General features: G+C 44.6%; 1 long non-coding RNA gene across 1 annotated transcript; it reads left to right on the top strand.

Annotated features, from left to right (window-relative positions):
* The first annotated feature begins 2077 nt into the window (after positions 1-2077).
* LOC111819041 (uncharacterized) lies at positions 2078-3215 on the top strand. Its single transcript, XR_002822846.1, has 3 exons — positions 2078-2124; positions 2246-2525; positions 3012-3215. It is a non-coding gene; the product is annotated as an uncharacterized LOC111819041 (long non-coding RNA).
* Positions 3216-21613: the final 18398 nt, after the last annotated feature.

Genomic DNA, 21613 nt, shown 5'->3' with positions numbered 1-21613 from the left:
GGTTTATGTGGCTTCACTTGGTCAATAGCTCAGCTTCGGTTGGGCTGATATTGTTAAAACCTGAGTTTCAAAACCTCTTTTTTGTTCTGTAGTTGGCCTGCGTGCTCGACCCTCAAAGTCTTTAGAAATTTCTTGTAGAAATTTAGAGAAGACCTAAGTGTTTGTTATCAGATTCTACCTCCCACCCGCTGTCGCTCCTTAGACATTAATTTTAATTGTGGTTTAGGGTTTAATGCAAACTATCAACTATTGGAGGAAAGATTGAGTCCCAAACCCTGGGGTTTTCCTTCACACTTCGTTCCCAGGGAGATCCTGAAGGAGTGAGTGATCCCAAAGGAATGAGCAGACTCAGGGAATCCTCCAAGTACCACCACGTGACTTAAGTTTTACTATTGCCAGGAAAATCCAACTTGGAATTCAGCTCTTGCTTCCTCTGGTGCTGACTATTCCAGGGGACAGTTCTTCAGAATCTTCCCGTGTACTTCCCAAGTTCATCCCAGGCCTCAGGTTACAGTCACCAGTGGAGAGGATCCTGGGTCCCTTTTGTCCCAGGAAAGACACAACTGGATTCAGAATGAGAGAACTTGAGCTGGTATACCCCTGCTTACTCATTTAGGGGCCCTGGTGGTGGAGTGGTTAAGCTCTCTGATGCTAACCGAAAGGTTGGCGTTTCGAACCCACCAGCAACTCCGCGGAGAAAAGACCTGGCGATCTGCTCCTGTAAAGACTACAGCCTAGGAAACCCTATGGGGCAGTCCTGTTCTACTTTGTCACATTAGGTCACTAGGAGTTGGAATCTACCGAACGGCGCACAGCCACAGTTTACTCGTTTAATTTCTTCATTTGGTCTATAAACCTTTCGGAATGCATACTGCATGTGCTAGGCCCTGGGGATTCAGAGATTAAAGAACCAGTTCCTTTCCTCAAAGAGCTCCAAGTCTCTCTCTCTCTTTTCTTGTTTTAATTGTACTTTAGATGAAGGTTTACAGAAGAAGTAGTTTCTCAGTAAACAGTACACATATTGTTTTATGACAAAGGTTACCAACCCCACGACATGTCAACACTCTCCCTTCTCAACCTTGGGTTCCCTATCACCAGCTTTCCTGTCCCCTCCTGCCTTCTAGTCCTCGTCCCTGGACTGTTGTGCCCCATTAGTCTCCTTTTGTTTTTTGGGGCTGTCTGATCTTTGGCTGAAGGGTGAACGTTAGGAGTGACTTCAGTACTGAGCTAAAAGGGTGTCGGGGGAGCTCCAAGTCTTATTGGGAGAGAGATAAGCAAACAATTGAAATCTAGTGCGATTAGTGAATGGCAGAGGAATGTATTCCGGACACTGTGGGAACATTAAGGGAGGGCCTCCAAGTCACCCTGACATAGTCGCAGGATGATTTTTGGAGAAGGCAACATTTGACAGATGCGTTAAAAGTCACAATAACACAGGAGTGCGTAGGTGGTGCAAATGGGTAAGAGCTCAGCTACTACCCAAAAGGTTGGCAGTTCAAACCCACCCAAAGGGGCCTTGGAAGAAAGGCCTGGTGATCTGCTCCCGAACGATCACGGCCTTGAAAACCCCATGGAGCACAGTTCTCCTGTGCGCACACGGGGTCACCATGAGTCAGAATTTACCCAACAGCAACTAACAACAATGTAGTTGTTTGAGCTACCTGGAAGCAATAACACTGTGATTTCTAAATCTGATTATAAAAAGATTACATTCTTATTATAGAAGATCTGGAAAATATAGCAATATATAAAAAATAAAATAATTTGTAAACCCATGAACCAAAGATCAATATCTTTATGTATTGCCTTCAAGTCTTACGCATATATACATATATTTCCATATTTATGATTACACCGATTATAAAATTATTCTACTTTTATCATGTCATACTTTATCTTTACTGTTTTCTATGTCATTAAATATTTATTAAGAGTGTGATTGTACATTCGCTCATTCCTGTATGTTTTTTCATTCAGCAAGTTACTTTTTACCTACGCTGTGCCTTCTGTCCTCTCTCTTTCCAGCCTGCCAGCGGGACTGTGAGGACTTGGAGGCCCTCGTGGGTCCAGCTTCCCAAGAGGGCAGGAACTTGGGTGTCTGAAACACTGTGCTAAGTACTGAAGGTACAGTGGGGAAAATGGTCAGCGTGCTGGATGCTATCCCTGCCCTCCTGTGGCTTGTTAATTTCATGTTCCCGTTGGTCCATACAGCTCTAAGTCTGCCGTGCCTGTAATCCTTTTCTAGGAGAGGAGGTCCCAGGCACGTCTTTGTCAGAAAGTACTTGTGCCTTGTAAAACTGCATGCATGCAGTGAGGTCAGAGACCAGCGCCTAGCCAGAGCTGCCAGGAAGGATGGTGCTGTTGCAGGGGGTGAAGGGATGAGCTGCGGAGAGCTGCAGAGTGAATGGCCATCAGAGGAAATGGGAACAGAGGCTCAAGCCAGCGTGCTGTCTGGAAGGAAGAGGGCCAGGCCGATGGGGTTCCAGTGCATGAAATGCTGGGAGCAAGAGGGATTGTTTCACTGGGTACTTTCCTACTTCTTCATATGGCATAACCACAAAACCCCACTCTCTGGTGGTTCTCAACCTTTCTGGGGGCTGGTGGCTGCAGCAGAGAGGGCAGGCCATCTAACAGAAATGTGTGTTCCTCCTTTTATAAAACCAAAAAACTGCCTCATAGCGACCGTGTAAGGACAGAGTAGAACTGCCCCATAGAGTTTCCAAGGAGCACCTGGTGGTGGATTTGAACTGCCCATCTTTTGGTTAGCAGCCGTATCTCTTAACCTCTGCACCGCCAGGGTTTCCCCTCCTTCTATAGTGTAACATTGTCTCTGGGAAGTGGCTGCTCAGCCAGGGATTATGTTCCCAGCACCTCTTGCGCTAGGTGGGACCCTATGACCAGAATGGCTCGGTGTGGTGTGTCACTTGCAGGCCAAGTACAGAACAGGAAGTGATGTGTGTCACGTGCGGACAAAGGCAGCAGTGGGACGTTTCTGCATTCTTTCTCTCCAGTTGCCAGGAGGCTGTAGGGGCAGAAGAGCCACAGCTGGAAGGAGCCTGGGTCCCTGGATCACCGTGTGGAGGAAAACCACCTGTTGATCAGGAACACCACCATTGGAATAGTTATATGGGTGAAAACGAAACCTGAAATTTGGAGGTTTGTTTCAGCATAACCCTATCAAGTACCGTGGGATTCTGATGAGTACTAGTATTTTTGCCTGCACATCGGAAAGAATTAGGTTGCATGTATGTTAGCTACACTGTTGTACTGATCACTGTTTGAGTAGAACAGTTACTGCTCTGATCACTCTCGGATACTCAGGAGGCAAACTTCTTGCAGGTCCTAGTGAACGCGTACAGTTTCTTTGTTTCTTTATATGTATCAAGTCGTACCCTGTACCACACAGAAATGATGTGCAGCCTGGCTCAACATTAACAGTGTGAATCATAGTTGTAGCAAAAGTAAACTTCATCCATCAAGGAAAATGTCCTATTAAGGATTCAGGTCCACTGCTCATCTCAAGTATGGTACTGTGGAAGAAAGGTGGGGTGATCTGCTTCCTTGAAGATTTCAGCAAAGAAAATCTTGTGGAGGAGTTCTGCTATGTAATACATGCGGTTTTGCTGTGAGTCAGAGTCTACTCAATGGCAACAGGTTTGGCTTTTGGTTTGGATTAAGGAATCACAGCAGTCAGCCATGGCGTGTCAGGTTAGAACCACTGATTTATAGTGATTTGGTCGAGACTTTTTGCTGAAAATCCAAAAAACAAAACAAACAAAAAATACCCCAAATGTGGCTGTACTGGTATACCTAAATAGGGAGATAGTATAATTGTTAAATGTTTTCCATATTTCTGAACATTTAGGTTGTTTCTAATTTTTTACTTTCATGAATAATTGTATATAAAATAACTATTTTTGAGCAGATATCTTTTCGCATGTGTTTATTGTCTTAGGATAGATTTTTGTTAGGGGTTATCAAGTCTTTTGGTTTCTGTGGATCTTAAAGGACAAGGAGGAATTAGCCACAGTTTGTGGAGGCAGACGGGGAAGCATACACCATGGAATTGTGGGGAAGCGTGTCTGTCCCAGGACTTTCCCCAGTTCTGCATGGGGATAGTGCAGAGTCCCTTTGGGCCTTAGAAGGAAGTGAGTCCTGAGGGGGTACCTGTGCTGGGGCACCTGAGATGCTCTGCTGAGTATTGGAGCTTTTTTCTGAAGGTAAGAAGGAGCCACTGGGGAATGTTAGGCAAGAAGTGAGAGACTCTCCTGCTTACCAGCTACATGGCCCTGGGACAGTCATTTAACCACCGTGAACCCCGGTCTCCTGTGGGTAGGGTGGGGATAGACAGCCATCTCCTGGGGCAACGGAAAAGACTGGACAAGCCAATGATCATGAAGGCGTCTAGTGCGGTGCCAGCAGGGAACTGGTTTGGGATAAGCAGACCCACCTCCTCTGTGCGTCCTTCACTCAGCTTAATTCATTAGGGAATTGAAGGCAGGCTGTTCAGCGGTCCAAGTCCGTGGTGTGTGATTTTTGGGTGAACATTTTGGAGCAGAGTCCCCTCTAGGGGACAGGGAGAAAGACTCAACCGAGGTCCCTCTTGCTGTGCTAACTTATCTCTTGGAGCAGCAGAAGCTGAAGGACTGTAGCCTTTTTTTTTTTTTTTTTTTAAAGCACAGGAGAGCACTTAGCTTGGGGTTGGAAACCATCTGCTTTATTCTGTAGGTGAGCTTCAAATTCTACGATTGTAATTTATCAAGTATTTACTGAGGACTTACTAATTCCTGCACTTTCTGGGTATGAGTCATAGAGCAATGACCAAAACAGTCAAATTTCTGCCCTTATGGGCCTCACATTCTCGTGGAAAAGACAAACTACAGATAAGGGGGAAAATAAAGCAAACAAACAAAAAAATCAGTAAGTTGAAATGAGTGCCACAGCTGAGAGAAGAATCGAAGAGGACATGCTCTGGGTAGAAAGTCAGGGAAGGCTGCACGGAGGAGGGGGCATTTAAACGGAAATGCAGAGGAAGAAGAGGAACTAGGGTTTGCAAATAAAGGAGAGGTGGGAGGAAGCTTTCCAGGTGGAAGGGAGAGCTTAGGCTGATAAGGGAATTAAAAACAACCAGTGTGTCTGGAGCAGGACAAGCAAGGGGGAGGATGAGATGAGACGAGGTTGAGGAGACAGAAGGCTACAGGACACAGTGGGTAAGACGTGGGCTTTGCAGTTTCAGACAGACTTGGAAGTGAATTATATTATCTCCACCACAATTAGCTATGGGGTCTTGGACAAGTCACCTAACCTCTCCAAACCTCAGTTTTCTCATCTGTGAACTGGATCTGATAGTAATACCTACACAGGGATGTTGTGGTGTGATGGGTTGCTTTTGTGTGGTCTTTCTCACGTCGCCTTGTAACTTCCACTCAAGTGATTGGGTGGGACTGTACAAATAGGGTAATTGTGGCCCACCAAGGGGATGGGTCAGTTTTGTCATCCCGAGGGGCTTCAAACGAGCCATCCCAGAGGTCGGAAAGGGAGGATCCCACCACCACCAGGGAAGAACAGCCAAGAGCAGAGCATGTCCTTTGGACCTGGGATCCCTGCCCTGAGAAGCTCCTGGAACCAGGAGACCGAGAGAGAGAGAGACAGACAGACAGACAGCTCAAGCTGTAACACTGAAGACTGCAAGAAGCAATGACAGAGAAACAGTGACAGCAGAGACCAGCAGGAGACTGTGTGGAATGAGAAAGTTGAGTGCCTTTGGGCTGAGGCTTCCTGGCGGAGTGGGGTGCCTTTGGGCACTTATTGGCAGAGCTAAAAGAGCTTTGTAACACTTGCCCAAGCAGGGCAGAGGCTGAGGGCCAGGGAGAGGCCTGCCTGTGAGCGCGGCTGAGAAGAGCTGTCCAGATCGAAGGACTGCATCCTGAGTCATTCCTGAACCTGAATTGTAACCTGTTACTTCCCTAATAAACCCATAATCGTGAGTATTGTCTGTGAGTTCTGCGTGGCCATTGCAATGAATTATCAAACCCAGCAGAGAAGTAGAGAGTGCCGTGGGAGGGACGTTGATGTCAATTTGTAAAGATGGTGGAGAGAGAAGGCATGTCGGACTTCCGCCTCATAGGAATCAGCCTTGGGCTATTGATCTTGATTCTCCTTCCCCCTTGTGACGTTAGAGGAGGTCAGACTCTGCCCCCATGTGGTTTTTTTTTTTAACAGATGTTGTGAAGATAAATGAGAAAATTCGTGTAAACATTTAGCAAAGTACCTGGCCCATAGTGCCTCACTTGGGTTAAGTATTATTATTAAGTGGTGGATTGGGGCCAGACAGACCTGTGTTGAATTCTGGCTTTGCTGTTTGATCGCTTTGTGCTGTGGGCAAGTCTCTGCTCCCTCTGTTACCTTATCCAAAAAATGGGTTTCAAATCCCTACCCTGGGAGATAGGTTGTATTGTATTTATCTTGAAGGTAGGAACCAGTCCCTTGAAGTCCTTTAGTTATTTTTAAATATTTCACTGAATATGTCCAGCCTCTTAAAAAACACCCAGAAAAGAGAGAGTTAAAACCAGAATGAAAACCAGTTACACATTTGTGGGTTTGCTTTTGTTATGGGTTGGGTGGCTGCCGGGAAAATCTGGGAATTCTAGGGACCGTAGTTACTTAGTGCTGCTGTAATACAGATGCTACAAGTGGGTGGCTTTAAAGGACAGAAATTTATTTTTTCACAGTTCTGGAGGCTAAAAGTTCAAATGACGGTGTTGGCCCTGTTGATTCCTTCCTTGCTGGTAAAAAAACAAAAACAAAGGTGCTGTTGAGTGGATTCCAACTCATAGCGACCCTTACTGGTAGCCCTGGGCATTTCTTGGTTCCTTGGTGTTCCTTGGAGGGTAGACGATCCTCACGTATTGTCCGCCTTCCCCTGTATGCATCTCTGTGTCTTTTCTGATCTTTTTATAATTCAGAAGTAATAAGGTTTAGGACCCACTTTACACTGGTATGACCTCATTGTCATAAGCAAAGAGAAAACCACTGTTTCCAAACAGGATCATATCTGCAGGTATGAGGGCCAGGAATTCAACATATATAAATATGTATATATATATATATATTTTTTTTTTTTGGTAGGGGAGGCACAATTCAATCCGTAACACTAGGCTTCCACTACTAATTTTTAATCATGACGCTAGAAAACTTGATTTCTCAGTTCCTGCTGTGGGTCTCTTTTAAAGAGGAGAAAAACAAATAAAAACAAGACACCCCATACCTTGAGTTAAGTAATTAGTCCAGAACAGAACTCCAGCTTGTCTGAGTTCCAAGAACCTTGGCATTGGGGGATGTCATGGATTGAATTGTGTCCCCCCAAAATATCTGTCAACTTGGCTGGGTCATGATTCCCCGTATTGTAGGACTGTGTAATCTGATGTGATTTCCTTATGTGTTGTAAACTCTATCACTATGATGACATTATATGTGATCTCCTCATGTGTTATAAAGTCTATCACTATGATGAGGTTATACTGATGAGGTCTACAAGATTAGATAGTGTCTTAAGCCAGTCTCTCTTTTTTTTTTTTTGACTTCTGAAGCATGTTTCTTTATTAAGGAATTGTTTCATGCTTTATATATGACACACAGTACAATAAAACCAGCACACTCTATACAAAACAAAACACACACAAAAAGGAAATGGCTAAACAAATTATTAAATCATTGGGCTTATATTTTGTTCATGCAGGGAAAAGACAAAACAAAAACAAGCACCTTCTGAGCGATTCTGTTAGTTATCATGGTTGTGGACCTTTAAATATTTTCCATCATTTGTTTTTTAACAGCAGAATTTTGTAAAATTTACTAAATCCGAGAGGTTTTCCTCTCTGCGAAGAGAGAGGACCTTGGAGGTGCACTTCCGCATTTTTCCATGCCAACTGATACCATCTCCTGGAAGGTACCGCTCGTAGATCACTTACGAATTGTGTTCCTGGAATAGTGGTTATCACTCTGGACAAATGAAGTGATACAAAGAGATAGTATAAGTTTCCCACCTATACTCACTGCCATAGAAAGAGACTTTTTGCCCAAATAAGGAGTGGGTAATGTGGGAACCACCTTGGATTGAGGTCCTGAGTGAATTATTTCTAGTATGTCCCATTGAAGTGTCAAATAAATGGGTCACTTAGAAAACTTTGGAGCAATGTGAACGGACCCTCTGTTATTTATAGACTGCTTATTCACATACACTCAAGCTATATTAATGGTCTCATGATGTACTAAAGAGCCTTCTCAAGTAGAACTTATTTGCTTACTGGTTATGTAAGAACTTCCACTTTGATGCAGTGAGGAAACATTTTATATAGTATGCAAACCCTGTAGCTTAACTCTCCTTAAGCCAATCTCTTTTGAGATATAAAACAGAGAAGCGAGCAGAGAGAGACACATGGGAACCTTATACCATCAAGAAGCAGTGCCGGGAGCAGAGCGCATCCTTTGGCCCTGAGGTTCCTGTGCTGAGAATCTCCCAGACCAAGGGAAGACTGATGCATCACAAGGACCTTTCTCCAGAGCTGACAGAGAGAGAAAGCCTTCCCCTGGAGCTGATGCCTTGAATTTGGACTTGTAGCCTTCTGGACTGTGATAGAGTAAACTTCTCTTTGTTAAAGCCATCCACTTGTGGTATTTCTGTTGTAGCTGCACTAGATGACCAAGACAGGGGAGAACTCTGCAAGACATGACCTGCCCATCGTGGGCTGTTGTCTGCTTGTCTGATAACATGCTTTTTCCTTTGCTTCATTAGAACTTGAGAACAAGTGGTGTTTCAGGCAGAAGCTCTGGGGGCTGTATCAGAGGGAAAACAGTTATTTCAGCCACAGATCCTCTGCTTTCATTGGTGGTGCTGGAATGTAGCTGGGGAGGGCTCAGAGCCACAGAAATGTGAATCCATGGTGCCCCAGTGACTCAAACCCCTTGTGAAATGCTGACGGCTTGGTGTGAGCTGATCCCTCAGCAGTGCCAGCCAGCAGCTAGCTCTGGGCTTTCCTGGCAGTCCTGTTGGCTGGCTGGAAGCTAGGGGAGGCCGCGGAGGGGTGCTTTGTTCTGTATTTACGATGTAGACTGGGAGAGGGAGTGTCTTTGCTTTCTAGCAGTGCAGTGGGACCCTCTGCTGGCCACAGAGTGAGTAGCTGTGCGTGGAATTTGTTTCCTTGCAGAAGGAAACCCTGGTGGCTTAGTGGTTAAGTGCTGTGGCTGCTAACCGAAAGGTCAGCAGTTCAGATCCACCAGGTGCTCCTTGGAAACTCTATGGGGGCAGTTCTATGAGTTGGAATTGACTCGATGGTGGCGCATTTGATTTTGGAGTGGCAGGAAGCCTTGTCTGGAAACCAGAGGATTGACAACAGGGCTGGGAAAATCACCCTGCTGGCTGGAGATGGAGGCTGTGATTTAGCCTGGCACCCTGCCCCATGCGCTCATGCCTTTGATAGCATTTCTTAGGGCTTGAACAGTGGGGAAATTAATGTTCTGTGATCAAGATGCAAAAAAAAAAAAAAGGTGAAAGTAGAGATGTTAGGTTGAACTAGGGACTAGTGGTTGGTGCCAGAAGGACCAAAACCTTCATCAGGACATAGAATTCAGCCAGCTTTACTGGATGGCTTTTGACTGAATTCATTCAACAGTCCTGAGCACAGAGGATCCACAAGCCAAGGTGTCTGGCTGTTGGAGGATGTGCTTGCTGGTACTCAGTGAGGGCATCTTTGAGGTCTGTATTGGTCGTATCATACAAGAACAAAACATGTCCTCCAAGTCTTGCTCATTAAAAATTCACATGATAATTTTACAGTCTACGAAGTACTTCTCCTAAGTTATCTAATTTGTTTCTTATAATCATCTCATGGAGTATTTTAGATGAGTATTAGGATTATAGTAATAATTACTGTGCTTCACAAATATTCTCTCTAAGCCTTCCCAAAGCCTTACAAGATAGATACTATGTCTGTTTTCAGATGAGGAAAGGAAGGTCAGAGAGATTAAATAACTTCCCTAAAGGCAGACAGTCCTGTTAGAACCCAGATAAGTCTAGCCTCAAACCCTCCCCTCTGGCTACAACCCCACTCTGTCTTTTTTTGGATAGAGCAACAACAATAGGTGCTTAGGAACAGAATCACACTGTCGGCAGGCACATGAAGAATGTACGTTCACAAATAGCTCTAATATGTAGTGTGCAGCCAGTGTTGGAGAATGTAACTGGTGACACTAACAGGAGTTGAGAACAGGTAGGTTGTCTTCTGAGGCACTGGTGGTTTGGTGGTAGGATTCTTGCCTTCCATGCGGGAGACCTAGGTTCGGTTCCCCGCCAGTGCAGTTCATGTGCGGCCCCCATCTGTCTGTCAGTGGAGGCTTGTGGTTGCTGTGATGCTGAGTAGGTTTCAGTACAGCTTCCAGACTAAGACAGACCAGGAAGAAAGACCTGGAGATCTACTTTTGAAAATGAGCCAAGGAAAACCCTATGAATCACAATGGTCTGATCTGCAAGTCATCGTAGGGATGGTGTAGGATGGGGCAGCGTTTTTTGTTGTGCATGGGGTTTCCATGAGTCCGGGTTGACTCAGTGGCCGCTAACAGGAGGCTCCTTTCTGGCTAGGATCAGCCATCTAGTGATGAGAGCATCGGACTGGGGATTGGAAGGCTGGGTGCAGCTGCTGGGCTGTGTGCTGTGGGGAACACACAGAGGAAGGTGACACATTCCTTGAGCATGAGGAATTCACACTCCAGGTACGGAGACAGGCTGCGATGGAGGTAGTGAAGGAAGGCTGGGAGGTAGACATGCTGTGGGCCGATTGTAGAATCAGCCAGCCCAAAGCTCTGGTCAGATGTTACTTCCACCAGGAAGCCTCCCTGGCCTCCCCTAGACTGAGGTTGGGTGCTGCTTCCTGGGGCTCCCTTAGCACCTCATGGCCCTTATCACCGTGTAGACAAAGATTTGTCTTGGTGTGTTGTATATTCTGAGCAGAGTAGGGTCTCGGTGGATGTCGGCAGAAATCCTGAATTGGTAGATCAGCATGGATTTCTGGAAAGAATGGTCCTGGCTTATAATGGCATGCCCTAAGTTTAGGGATCCTACTGGGGCATCTGAGCTGGGGTGGGGTGGGGGAGTAGATTGATGGAAACTCCCCATCTGAACCTCTGTGTGCTCAGTTTCTCTTGTTGGAAAATGTGACTTAAAATCTATCACCTATTCCACCCATAAAATGAGTTAAAGCCCCCCCCCCACCACCACCCCGCCAGAATGCTTTCAAAGACATTCAAACTTCTCAGCTTAATCTAATCTTAAAAGATTAGGTACATTAGCCTTGTGTGTTATTAAGGTTCAAGGACGGAAAAGCTTCCTATTGTAAGATAGTGGTCCATCAGCTTGACCCAACACATGATGATAGTTTTCTAATGGTGGTAACTGGTGAAGTAGAAAGCTGACTAGGACATTGAAGTTTGAGTCCAGTTCTCCCATTCATTGGCTTTGTGACCCAGGGTAAGTCATCTAACCTCTGGGAACCTGCTTCTTCATTTGCAAAGTCAGGATAATAATAATCAGTATTTGGACAACCCATTACATTTTTTCTCTAAATTTTTTTATGGTGCTTTAGGTGAAAGTTTACAGCTCAAGTTAGTTTCTCATATAAAAGTTTATACATACATTGGTATGTGACCCCAGTTGCTATCCCTACAATGTGACCACACATCCCTCCTTTCCAACCCAGATTTTCTGTGTCCATTCAACCAGCTCCTGTCCCTTTTTGCCTTCCCATCTCACCTCCGGACAGAGACTGCCCATTTAGTCTCATGTATCTACTTGAGCTTAGAAGCACACTCTTCATGAATATCATTTGATGTCCCATAGTCCAGTGTAATCTTTGTCTGAAGAGTTGGCTTCGGGAATGGTTTCAGTTCTAGGTTAACAGAGAGTCCAGGGGCCATGTCTTCTGGGGTCCCTCCAGTCTCAATCAGACCATTAAGTCTGGTCTTTTTACTAGAATTTGAGTTCTGCACCCCACTTTTCTCCTGCACCGTCAGGGACGACAACCCATTACATTTTGCGAGTAATTTTTGTATATTCATTCAGAATATATACTATAGAGTCCCAACTGTATGCCTGATGCTATTTAGACACTGAGGGTGTAGAGACAGAGACACGGGGCTGCCTTCAGGGAACCCCAGTCTAGTGGGCAGGCAGATGGACAACATTTACATGTGTAAGGTAGAAAGTATGGAGGCTGAGGCAACCAGTGTCACAAAACAATACGTATATTGTTTAACGAGATGCTAGTTTGTACCTTCATACAAAGTACAATTAAAAAACAATCCTAATTGTATACGTAGAAACTGTTGAATTGGTGTATGTTTTGCTGAGTAAAAAAAAATTAATTAATTAAAAAAATAATAATAAATATCACTTGTAAGTACCATTCATCACTATGAGTCGGAATCGACTCAACAGCAAAGGGTTTGGTTTTGTTTGGTTTGGTATAAGTACTGTGCTCTTTTTAAAAAATCACCTAGATGAGACCAAACAGTCAACAATTACTTTAAAACAGATGAGAATGTAAGGGGGCAGGGAAACTAGATTAAGGGAAATGGAACAAACAGGATGGAAATAACGAGAATGTTCATGCATCGTGAAGAATGTAACCATTGTCACTGAACAACTTGTGTAGAAATTTTTGAACGGGAACCTAAACTGCTGTGTAAGCTTTCACTGAAAACACAATAAAATATTATTATTTTTTTAAAAGTATTGAGGCTAAAGTAAATATGGTCATTGCTGGCATGCAGAGCAGAGATGCCTAAACCGGATCGTGAGCTAGGGGAGGCTTCTTGGAGAAGGAGCCATCTGAGGATAATCTTGAAAAGTGAGCAAGAGTTAGCCAGGTGAGGAAGGCTGGGGAATGAGAGAGGAAGGGAGAGGCCCCTGGGAAACTGCAGGTGATCTGGAAGTCTTGGTGGGTATGTGGCGTGTGTGTCTGGAGATTGCAGATCAGGCCACAGAAACCGCCAAGGACTGGATCACAAAGAGCCTCCAGTGCCGAGTGAAGAAAATTGAACTTTATTTTGAATATTGTAAAGAGACATGGAAAGTTGAACGCTTACGTGTGTTTTTCTGATTATAAAGGTAATTCATATCCATTGAGAGAAAATTGGAAAGTACAGAAACATATAAAGGAAAAAAAAAAGGGAACATCCAGAGATAATCTTTGTTAATGTTTTGGTACATATCCTTGGTGTAGGTATATGTCTGTATCTACTAGATCCTGGCTACTAAAAGCATGGTCCCTGGGCCAGCAACATTGACATCATCTGGAAACTTGTTGGAACTTTATAATCTCAGGCTCCACCCAGACCCACTGAATCAGAATCTTCATTTTTTAACAAAATTTCTAGGTGATTCGTACGCACATCAAAATTTGAGAAGCACAGGGTTAGCCATCTTCTGGGATCGCCCTGGCCTTTGGAACTCAAATAGAATTGGCTCAAGCTCTCACCACACATGCCATTAGAAACCCGTACCCCTCCTCTTCTCCCTGGGGACCCTCGGATGCTTACAAGTCTCTTGAAGTACCACTTCCTGTGCAGATGACAGCTTGATAGACCTCTTGTGTTCAATCAATCATTTTTTAATTTTTTTTTTGTGGTGAAAATATACACAGCAAAAACACTCGCCAGCACAACTTCCACATTTACAATTCAAAGATTGATTACATTTTTTGTGTTATGCCACCATTACCACTATCTTTTTCCAGAATATTAAAAAAAAATTTCGAAACTTTTATACTTAACACTGTGTGTGGTAGGTCCTCAAAGATTTAGGAACACAAACCGCATCTTCTGGTTTAAGATGGTGACTTGAGCTCACACAAAAGCCTCCTCTTGCACTTAAAACACACAGAAGTGATAGAAAAAACAGGATGCTAAGAAACAAGAAGAAGAAATTTCTGTAGATCAGAAATGGAGAAGTCTCCCTAAGGGAAAGAAGCAGTTGGGACGCATCGCGGTAAGTGGAACTCAAAGCTGTGTCTTCTGCAAGGGGATGGGCCTGGATCCAGGCTGAACAGGTGAGACTATGGGCCAAGGTCTTGAGGCCCTCCCAGGTCAGGCGCCAAAGCTTGAAAGCCTTTGCATGGCTGGGGGCGCAATCCATGATACCTGCCTGCATGAGGTCAAGGCCAGCACGTAGCCGCCTGACCATGGCTGGGAGCAGAGCAGCACAACTGCATGGACTGGGCTTAGAGCAGTGGCTCATGAGTGCCGTGATGGTTAAGATTGTATATCAACTTGGCTAGGCCATGATTCTCAGTGTTTTGGCAGTTGTATAATGTTGTGATCACTTCCCTGTTGAAATTTGATATGTGATCACCCCCATGATGGAATCTGCTGAGTGCTGCTGGCGGGGATGGGGCCTGTGGTGGCTCACCACCCCCCTCAGACTTCATCTCTCTGCCCTCTGTGGGCTACTTCCTTCCTGCTAGCTTTGCCAAGGTTTTTGGCTTGTTTTGGACCCAGCAGCTACCTCCTGTCGTCTCACCTCCAGTTCCTGGGACTTGAGCTAGCAGCTTACCTGTTGATCTTGGAATTCGTCAACTTTCGCAACCTGTGAGTGGGAGCCCTGTTCTCCGACCTGCTGACCTTGGGTTCGCCAGCTTCTGTGGCTGCGTGAACTGGGAAAGGCCTTTACCCTGATCCACAGACTGGGATGTTCTAGCCTTTACAATTGCATGAACTGTTACCTTGATATAAATCTTTCTCTCTATATATTTATATGCTTTACTGATTTTGCTTCTCTAGAGAACCCAGCCTAAGACAAGGGCCAAGGCCTGATGGGGAACCACACTCAATGCAAGACTAGTACTTCGACCACGGGGAGGCACCCCATTGGGAGGCCGTTACATCCCAGGAAACGTGTGGGAAGAATCACAATTGGGACCAGCAACTGAGAGAGAAGCTCTGTAAGTGAAGAACTCTCATTTGAGAAAAATACAGATGTAAGAGAGTGTATTAGTTTTCTAGGGCTGCTGTAACAAAGTACCACAAACTAGGTGGCTTTTCAGAACAGAAATTTATTATCTCATGGTTCTGGAGGCTAGCAGTCTGAAATCAGGGTGGCCGCCATGTTGGTTCTGAGGGAGAATGGGTTCCATGCCTTCTCTGATGATCCTTGGCATTTCTTGGCTTGTAGATGCGTCACTCATGATCTCTGCCTCCATCTTCACATGACCATCTTCCCTCAGACTATCTGTCTCTTCTCTTTTATAAGGACATGACTCAGACTGGATTAGGACCCACCGTGTCCAGTATGACTTCATGTTAGCTTAACTGATAACATCTTCAAAGACCCGATTTCCAAACAAGGTCATGCTCACAGGTACTGGGGGTTAGGACGTCAACATATCTTTTTGGAAAGAGACACAATTCAATCCACAACCGAGAGCAAGCCCAGAAGATTTCTAAAATAATTGTTTAATATTCTCAAAGAGAAAAAGGGGGAAATACAGAGCATGATACAATAACAGGAGATTATGAAGAAGAGATGACTATGAAAGATGAATCAGTTAGAAATCTTGGCATTGAAAAATATAAAAACCAAAAAACCAAACCCATTGCCATCGAGTTGATTCCAACTCATAGTGACCCTAGAGACTCACTGAAATTAAAAAAAGAAATAGACTAATAGACCAGATACAGCTGAAGCGAAACAAAAGATACTTGGCAGTGTGTTCTGAAGCGCTTCATTGATAGTGAAGGAATTCAGAGGGGAGGGAGAGCCACACCCATCACAGTGAGTAGGGGAGCTTCTTGGAAGGCATGAGCCCTGATGGAGATTTTGTAGAATGATGACAAGCGGGTTAGTGGTTAAGACAGGGTTTTGGAGTTAGGCCAAGTTGGCCTTGCCTCTTACTTATTTGCTGTGAGACCTAGGGAAAGTTCTCTGTCTCTCTGTGCCTCAGTTTCCTCATCTGTAAAATGAGTGTTAATAATTGAGCTTATATTGCAGGATTGTTAACAGGAATAAAAGAAATAATGTATGTAAAGTGCCTAGACACTGTTTGACACACAGTAAGTACTCCATAAATTATTAGTTGGTACTTAATACTTATTGTTGGTATTGATAGTAATAAAGGTAATAGCTAATAATTCATTGCTAGTAATAAGGGTGTACATCACTTCAGACATGGAAGACACTCAGTCAATTTATGTTGAATTTTGTCGAATTGAATTCCAGGTGAAGGAAGAAATAGCAAAGGTACAGAGATAGTGGAAGGCCTTGTGGTTGAAGGACTTCTAATTTTTAATAATGTAGAAATATAGGTCAGCATGGAGGTGCTAGTTGAAGCCATGAATGGTTAGACTTTGACTGATGGGAGAGACTACAGGGACACAGGAGGGGAAGGTCAGAGACGGAGTTTGGGAATGATCATATAGTTACGGCACAGGGAGGAGAGGAGCGGGCGAAGGAGACACCAAAGGAGGAGAGACTGTTACAAACAAATTTAAAAAAAAAGCAAAGATCCTTGAAGAAATAGCCAGTTCCAAGTTTGGCACAGGAAATGTATAAGATGAGCTGAGAACATCTTATAACAGCAAAAAATAAGGAAGTTACTAAAGATTACTGGGGTCATGTCAAAGGGACTCAGGACCCAGCTTGAAGGAGTCTCCACTGGCCAGACATGGGACACTTTGAGCATCAGTATGGAAAGTAACTGCAGTGGATGGAAACACATAAAATATGCTTAAATCCATGAACTGATACGGTACCACAAAAACAACAACGAAAGTCAGACTTATTGGTCACCTTCAGAGGATGCGAGGGAACCAACTGTTATGTTCACAACTGATAAATAAAGGGAAAGAATGAAGTATTTCCCCTGCTCTTCCTATATAAACTGTCCTTCAGAGCAGCCAAATAGTTGAAGAGAAGTTTCTCTTTATAAAAGCATCATACCTGAAAAGAAAGAAGAGATAATAGAATTAAACGATGTCCACTTTGCAACCTCTAATGAAACAATGGACGTGGGTAATGGGTACCAATAGCTGCAAACACCACAAAAGGAGAAGCAGCCAGACACTGTGTGTCTCCTGATAAAAGCACACAACATCAGCTCTGAAGTATTCTTACCAAACAATGGAACCTGATTCTGATCAAACTTCAGATCCAGTTCTAGTTTCCAGAAAACACAGGGAAAGAGGAACATGTTAAACATAACTATAGGGCTATATCATCAGCAAAAGCCATACAGTGGGAAATCCTACATGACAAATGAACTACTTTCCTCTTTAATACATAAATAGCAAGAAAGACGGAAAGAGAGGGAGGGGAAAGAGAGACTACAGACTAAAAGAGATATAAGATGTATATCAATCGATTGTAATGTTGTTATCGACAGCTGCTGTCGAGTTGGACCATTGTGATCCATAGGGTTTTCATTGGCTGATTTTTTTGGAAGTAGATCGTCAGGCCTTTCTTCCTAGTTTGTCTTAGTCTGGAGGCTCTGCTGAAACCCGTTCAGCATCATAGCAACATGCAAACATCCACTGACAGATGAGTGGTGTTATGGATTGAACTGTGTCCCCCCAAAATGTGTGTCAGCTTGGCTAGGGCATGATTCCCAGTATAGTGTGGTTGTCCACCGTTTTGTGATCTGATGTGATTGTCCTATGTGTTATAAATCCTAACCTCTATGATGTTAATGAAGCAGGATTAGAGCCAGTTATGTTAATGAGGCAGGACACAATCTAAACGATTAGGTTGTACCTTCAGTCAATCTCTTTTGAGATATAAAAGAGAGAAGTGAGCAGAGAGGAGGAGGACTTCATTACCACCAAGCAAGAAGAGCCAGCAGCGGAGCATGTCCTTTGGATCTGGGGTCCCTACGCTGAGAAGCTCCTACACCAGTGGAAGATTGATGTCAAGGACATTCCCCCAGAGCCAACAGAGAGAGAAAGCCTTCCCCTGGAGTTGTGGACCTGAGTTCAGATTTCTAGCCTCCTAAACTGTGAAAGAATAAATTTCTGTTTGTTAAAGCCATCCACTTGTGGTATTTCTGTTACAGCATCACTAGAGAACTAAGACAGGTGGTGACTGCTTGTGAGGTTCATTGGCTGGAAATCGAACTTGGGTCTTCTCCATGCAAGGTGAGAATTCTTCCACTGACCATCAGCGCCCCCTATCAATTACAATATATGGACCTTATTTTGTTCTGATTTGAGCAAACAAACTTTAAAATAATAACACCTTTATGAGACAATTGGGGAAACTTGAACATTGGATATTTAGTGATATTAAGGAATTCTTGTTAACTTTTTTTAGGTGTGAGTAATGTCATGGTTATGTTTTAAAGAGAAGAGTCCTTATCTTTTAGAGATAGATATCAAAATATTTATGGATGAAATGTCTGAGATTTACTTCAAAACCATCCGGTGTTGGGGGTGGCAGTGGATAGGGGTATAAATTAAACAAGATAGTACCCATCAGCCAGATTATACTATGCACTCTATTTTTGTCACAATTTTCCATAATAAAAAAGGAAAAAGAGATAGGAGGTAAAAACAATCATTTGTGTCTAGTGTTCCCTTTTAAGATCCTTTCATACTCGTTCTTTCCCTTGAGTCTTCTGACAACCTTGTGGGAAGATAGGGTTGTTAGTTGCCATCCAGTGGGTTTCGACTCTTCACAACCCCATGTGACAGAGTAGAACTGCCCCAGAGGGTTTTCTTGGCTGTCATCTTTACAGAAGGAGATCACCAGGTTGTCCCCGGGGAGCCGCTGTGTGGGTTCCAACTGCCAACGTTTTGGTTAGCAGCTGAGCGCTTAATCATTGCTCCACCGGGGCTCCTTAAAGAATAGGGTAGGCTGTACAGTGAAACCTCTGAGAGCTGGAATGCGATGGGGCTGCCATGTTTTTCTAGGTCCCACAAGTTTTCCGCCTTTGACAGGGTGCAGTCTGACCACTTTTCTATCGCTCATGTTAGTGGAAAATATTCCAGTTCCCCTTTTCTGACATGTTTCCACCTTACGCAGGTTTCAGCTTTCAGAGGTTGTACTGTATTATCTCCATTTTCCGGCTAAGGAAGAGGAGACGCAGAGAGTTTTTCTAGGGTCACACTACTGGTGTGTGGCAGAGCCAGCACTGGCATCTAGATTTCCTAAGACCATACTTCCTCTCTCGAGGGGAAGAAGACAGTATGGTGTAGTGGGAATCGAGGAAGGAGATTTAAGGGTACTATAGGGTCGCTATGAGTCAGAAATGACTGGATGGCAATGAGGTTTTTGGTGGATCAGCCAACGGTGTCCAACAGCGCTGGGAGTCCAGGCTGAATAAGGCTGAAGACAGATTATTGGGGTTGGTAATATAGTAAGGATTTGCTTGACCCTGGAGAGTAGAGTTTCAGCACCAGGAAGAGAAAGCATTCTGACTGCTAGGAACCCAGGAGGCTTAACAATGAGGAAATGAGAAGGGCAACGTAGCATTTGGGAAGCAGCCTCACAGCTCCCTCATTGTTAATAATTTACACCTTCTCCAGTTTTCACATTTGGGTTTCTTTCTAGTTTCCTGCATCGCCTGTGGTTTGCATTTCTACCAGAGCCCTGGTGACTCTGCAGATTGTATTTAGTGATAATGTTGACACTAAGTGGTTGTAAGAATAGAATATCAATCTGGAGACAGAACACTTCTCTTCCCCCAGCTCCCACTATTGGGTGCGTTCCGAGTGAGAGAGGTGGGGCGAGGAAGCTGGATTACTGTCGTCTCTGCTCTGCCCTCCCCGCCTATTCTCACGGGGTGACCAAGTTACTTGGAACCCAGCTTCCGGGCCAGTGCAGACTTGCCTCCCTCTCCCCAGAGCCTTCTCTTTTGACTGCGGTCGTCAGGAATGCGTTCAGTGCTGCTTGGGCATGATTAAGAGATTAGGCAGAGCCGAGAAACAAAGCAGGAATTATTGCAGTTTCTGCACAGGCGTGATCCTCTCGATTCTGCCTGAATTCCCAGCACGTCTTTCACCAGGTTCTTGGACGGCACAATACGTCCGTTGTGAGGTGGGCAGTGCCGTTAGTCCCTGAGGTCTTCCGGAAGCGCAGAGGGCAGGGAGAGATCCTCTCCCCATCACCGGAGCTGGGGCATGAATTGTTGGTGGAACATCCACTTCACGATCCTTTGTATATTTGAATGATTGTAAAACCAAAAACTAACTCATTGCCTTAGAGTCGATTTTGACTCACGGCGACCCCATGTGTTACAGAAAGAAGTGCTCCATAAGGTTTTCTTGGCTGTAATCTTTATGGAAGCAGATCTCCAGTCCTTTCTCCTGCAATGCTTCTGGGTGGGTTCAAACCACCAACCTTTAGGTTTAATTGTCAAACACAACCCACGCCACTCAGGGACATTGTGAATGACTATATGTTTCTAGAATCTTTATTTGGTTCTTTTTCAATATGTCTGTTTTTCTTTTCTCATTTTATGCTATTTCTTGCTTTATTCGTGTGTTTTAAACGCACTCATGTTAAAGTCTGTTCCATTTTGCTTTCTCTCTCGTTACCTGGGTGTGAAGTCTCTCATCTGTTGCATATACTGACTGACCGTCCCTCATGTGCCTGTAATGTTTGTCTGTGAGCCTATTTTAGCAGGACCTGTGTTCTGAGGGGTAACTCTGGTGGTGCAGTGGTTAAGAGCTACGGCTGCTCACCAAAAGGTCAGCAGTTTGAATCCACCAGGCGCTCCTTGGAAACTCTACGGAGCAGTTCTACTCTATCCTATAGGGTCGCTATGAGTCGGAATCGCCTTGACGGCAATGGGTTTGGTTTGGTTTTGGTATTTTCTGTGGAGATTCTCCAAACTGCTGCAGGTGTCCCTGTGAGGTGGGTTTGAATTTCTTTCCTGGGATCGTGGGTGCTTAGTGCTCTGGAGTAGCTGTTAGTCATTTTCTAAGCCTAGGGATTCGGCACCAGGGAACAGAGTGTATTTGAGCCCCATACCTTCAAGAAACACAGGTGCAGTGCTCCAATTTCTCTCAGATGAGCCCCCCACTGCCCACCCTCCAGCCTCTCCAGCCCCCCCATCCCCGCCTTACCCCCCGGGCTCATTCTTCGCTGGGCCAAGGTTTCCAGTCTCCATCGCTGACAGGGCCCCTGTTTAGCTGTGTCTCCTTTATGGAAGAGAAAGTTCTCCACTGAGGCCTTTGGCCATACAGCTGGGCCACCTGGCCTCATCTCTGCCTCACTGTTAGAGCTGTGAGTTCCCTTTTCAGTCCTGGCACCTGGGTATTGCCCTTTCTGCCTTTCGAGCTGACAAAGTATTTAACTTTTTTTGGGGGGTGGGAAGAGGCGGGAGTGGGGGAGAACTTCCTGTATCTGCTCATTTCACAGTCTTGACTGAAGTCATAACTTCATGGCCCAAATCTTCATAAAAAGGGACGGATCTTTGCTTGACCTTTTTTCTTTTTGTTGTTCATTTAAAACAATTCTACCCGAGTTAGTGTGGGCACTTCATTCTCTGCTTGCCGTGTTGGCAGTCACGTTGTGGTAGGGAAGTACCTGTCTCACCTTTCCACAGTGTGTTGGGTATTCTGTTGGCCCGTC

The sequence above is a fragment of the Trichechus manatus genome, unplaced genomic scaffold, assembly GCF_000243295.1.
Source record: "Trichechus manatus latirostris isolate Lorelei unplaced genomic scaffold, TriManLat1.0 scaffold00250, whole genome shotgun sequence".
Classification (NCBI taxonomy): Eukaryota; Metazoa; Chordata; class Mammalia; order Sirenia; family Trichechidae; genus Trichechus; species Trichechus manatus.
The sequence above is the reverse complement of the archived record's forward strand: the minus strand, read 5'-3'. Positions and strand labels throughout refer to the sequence as shown.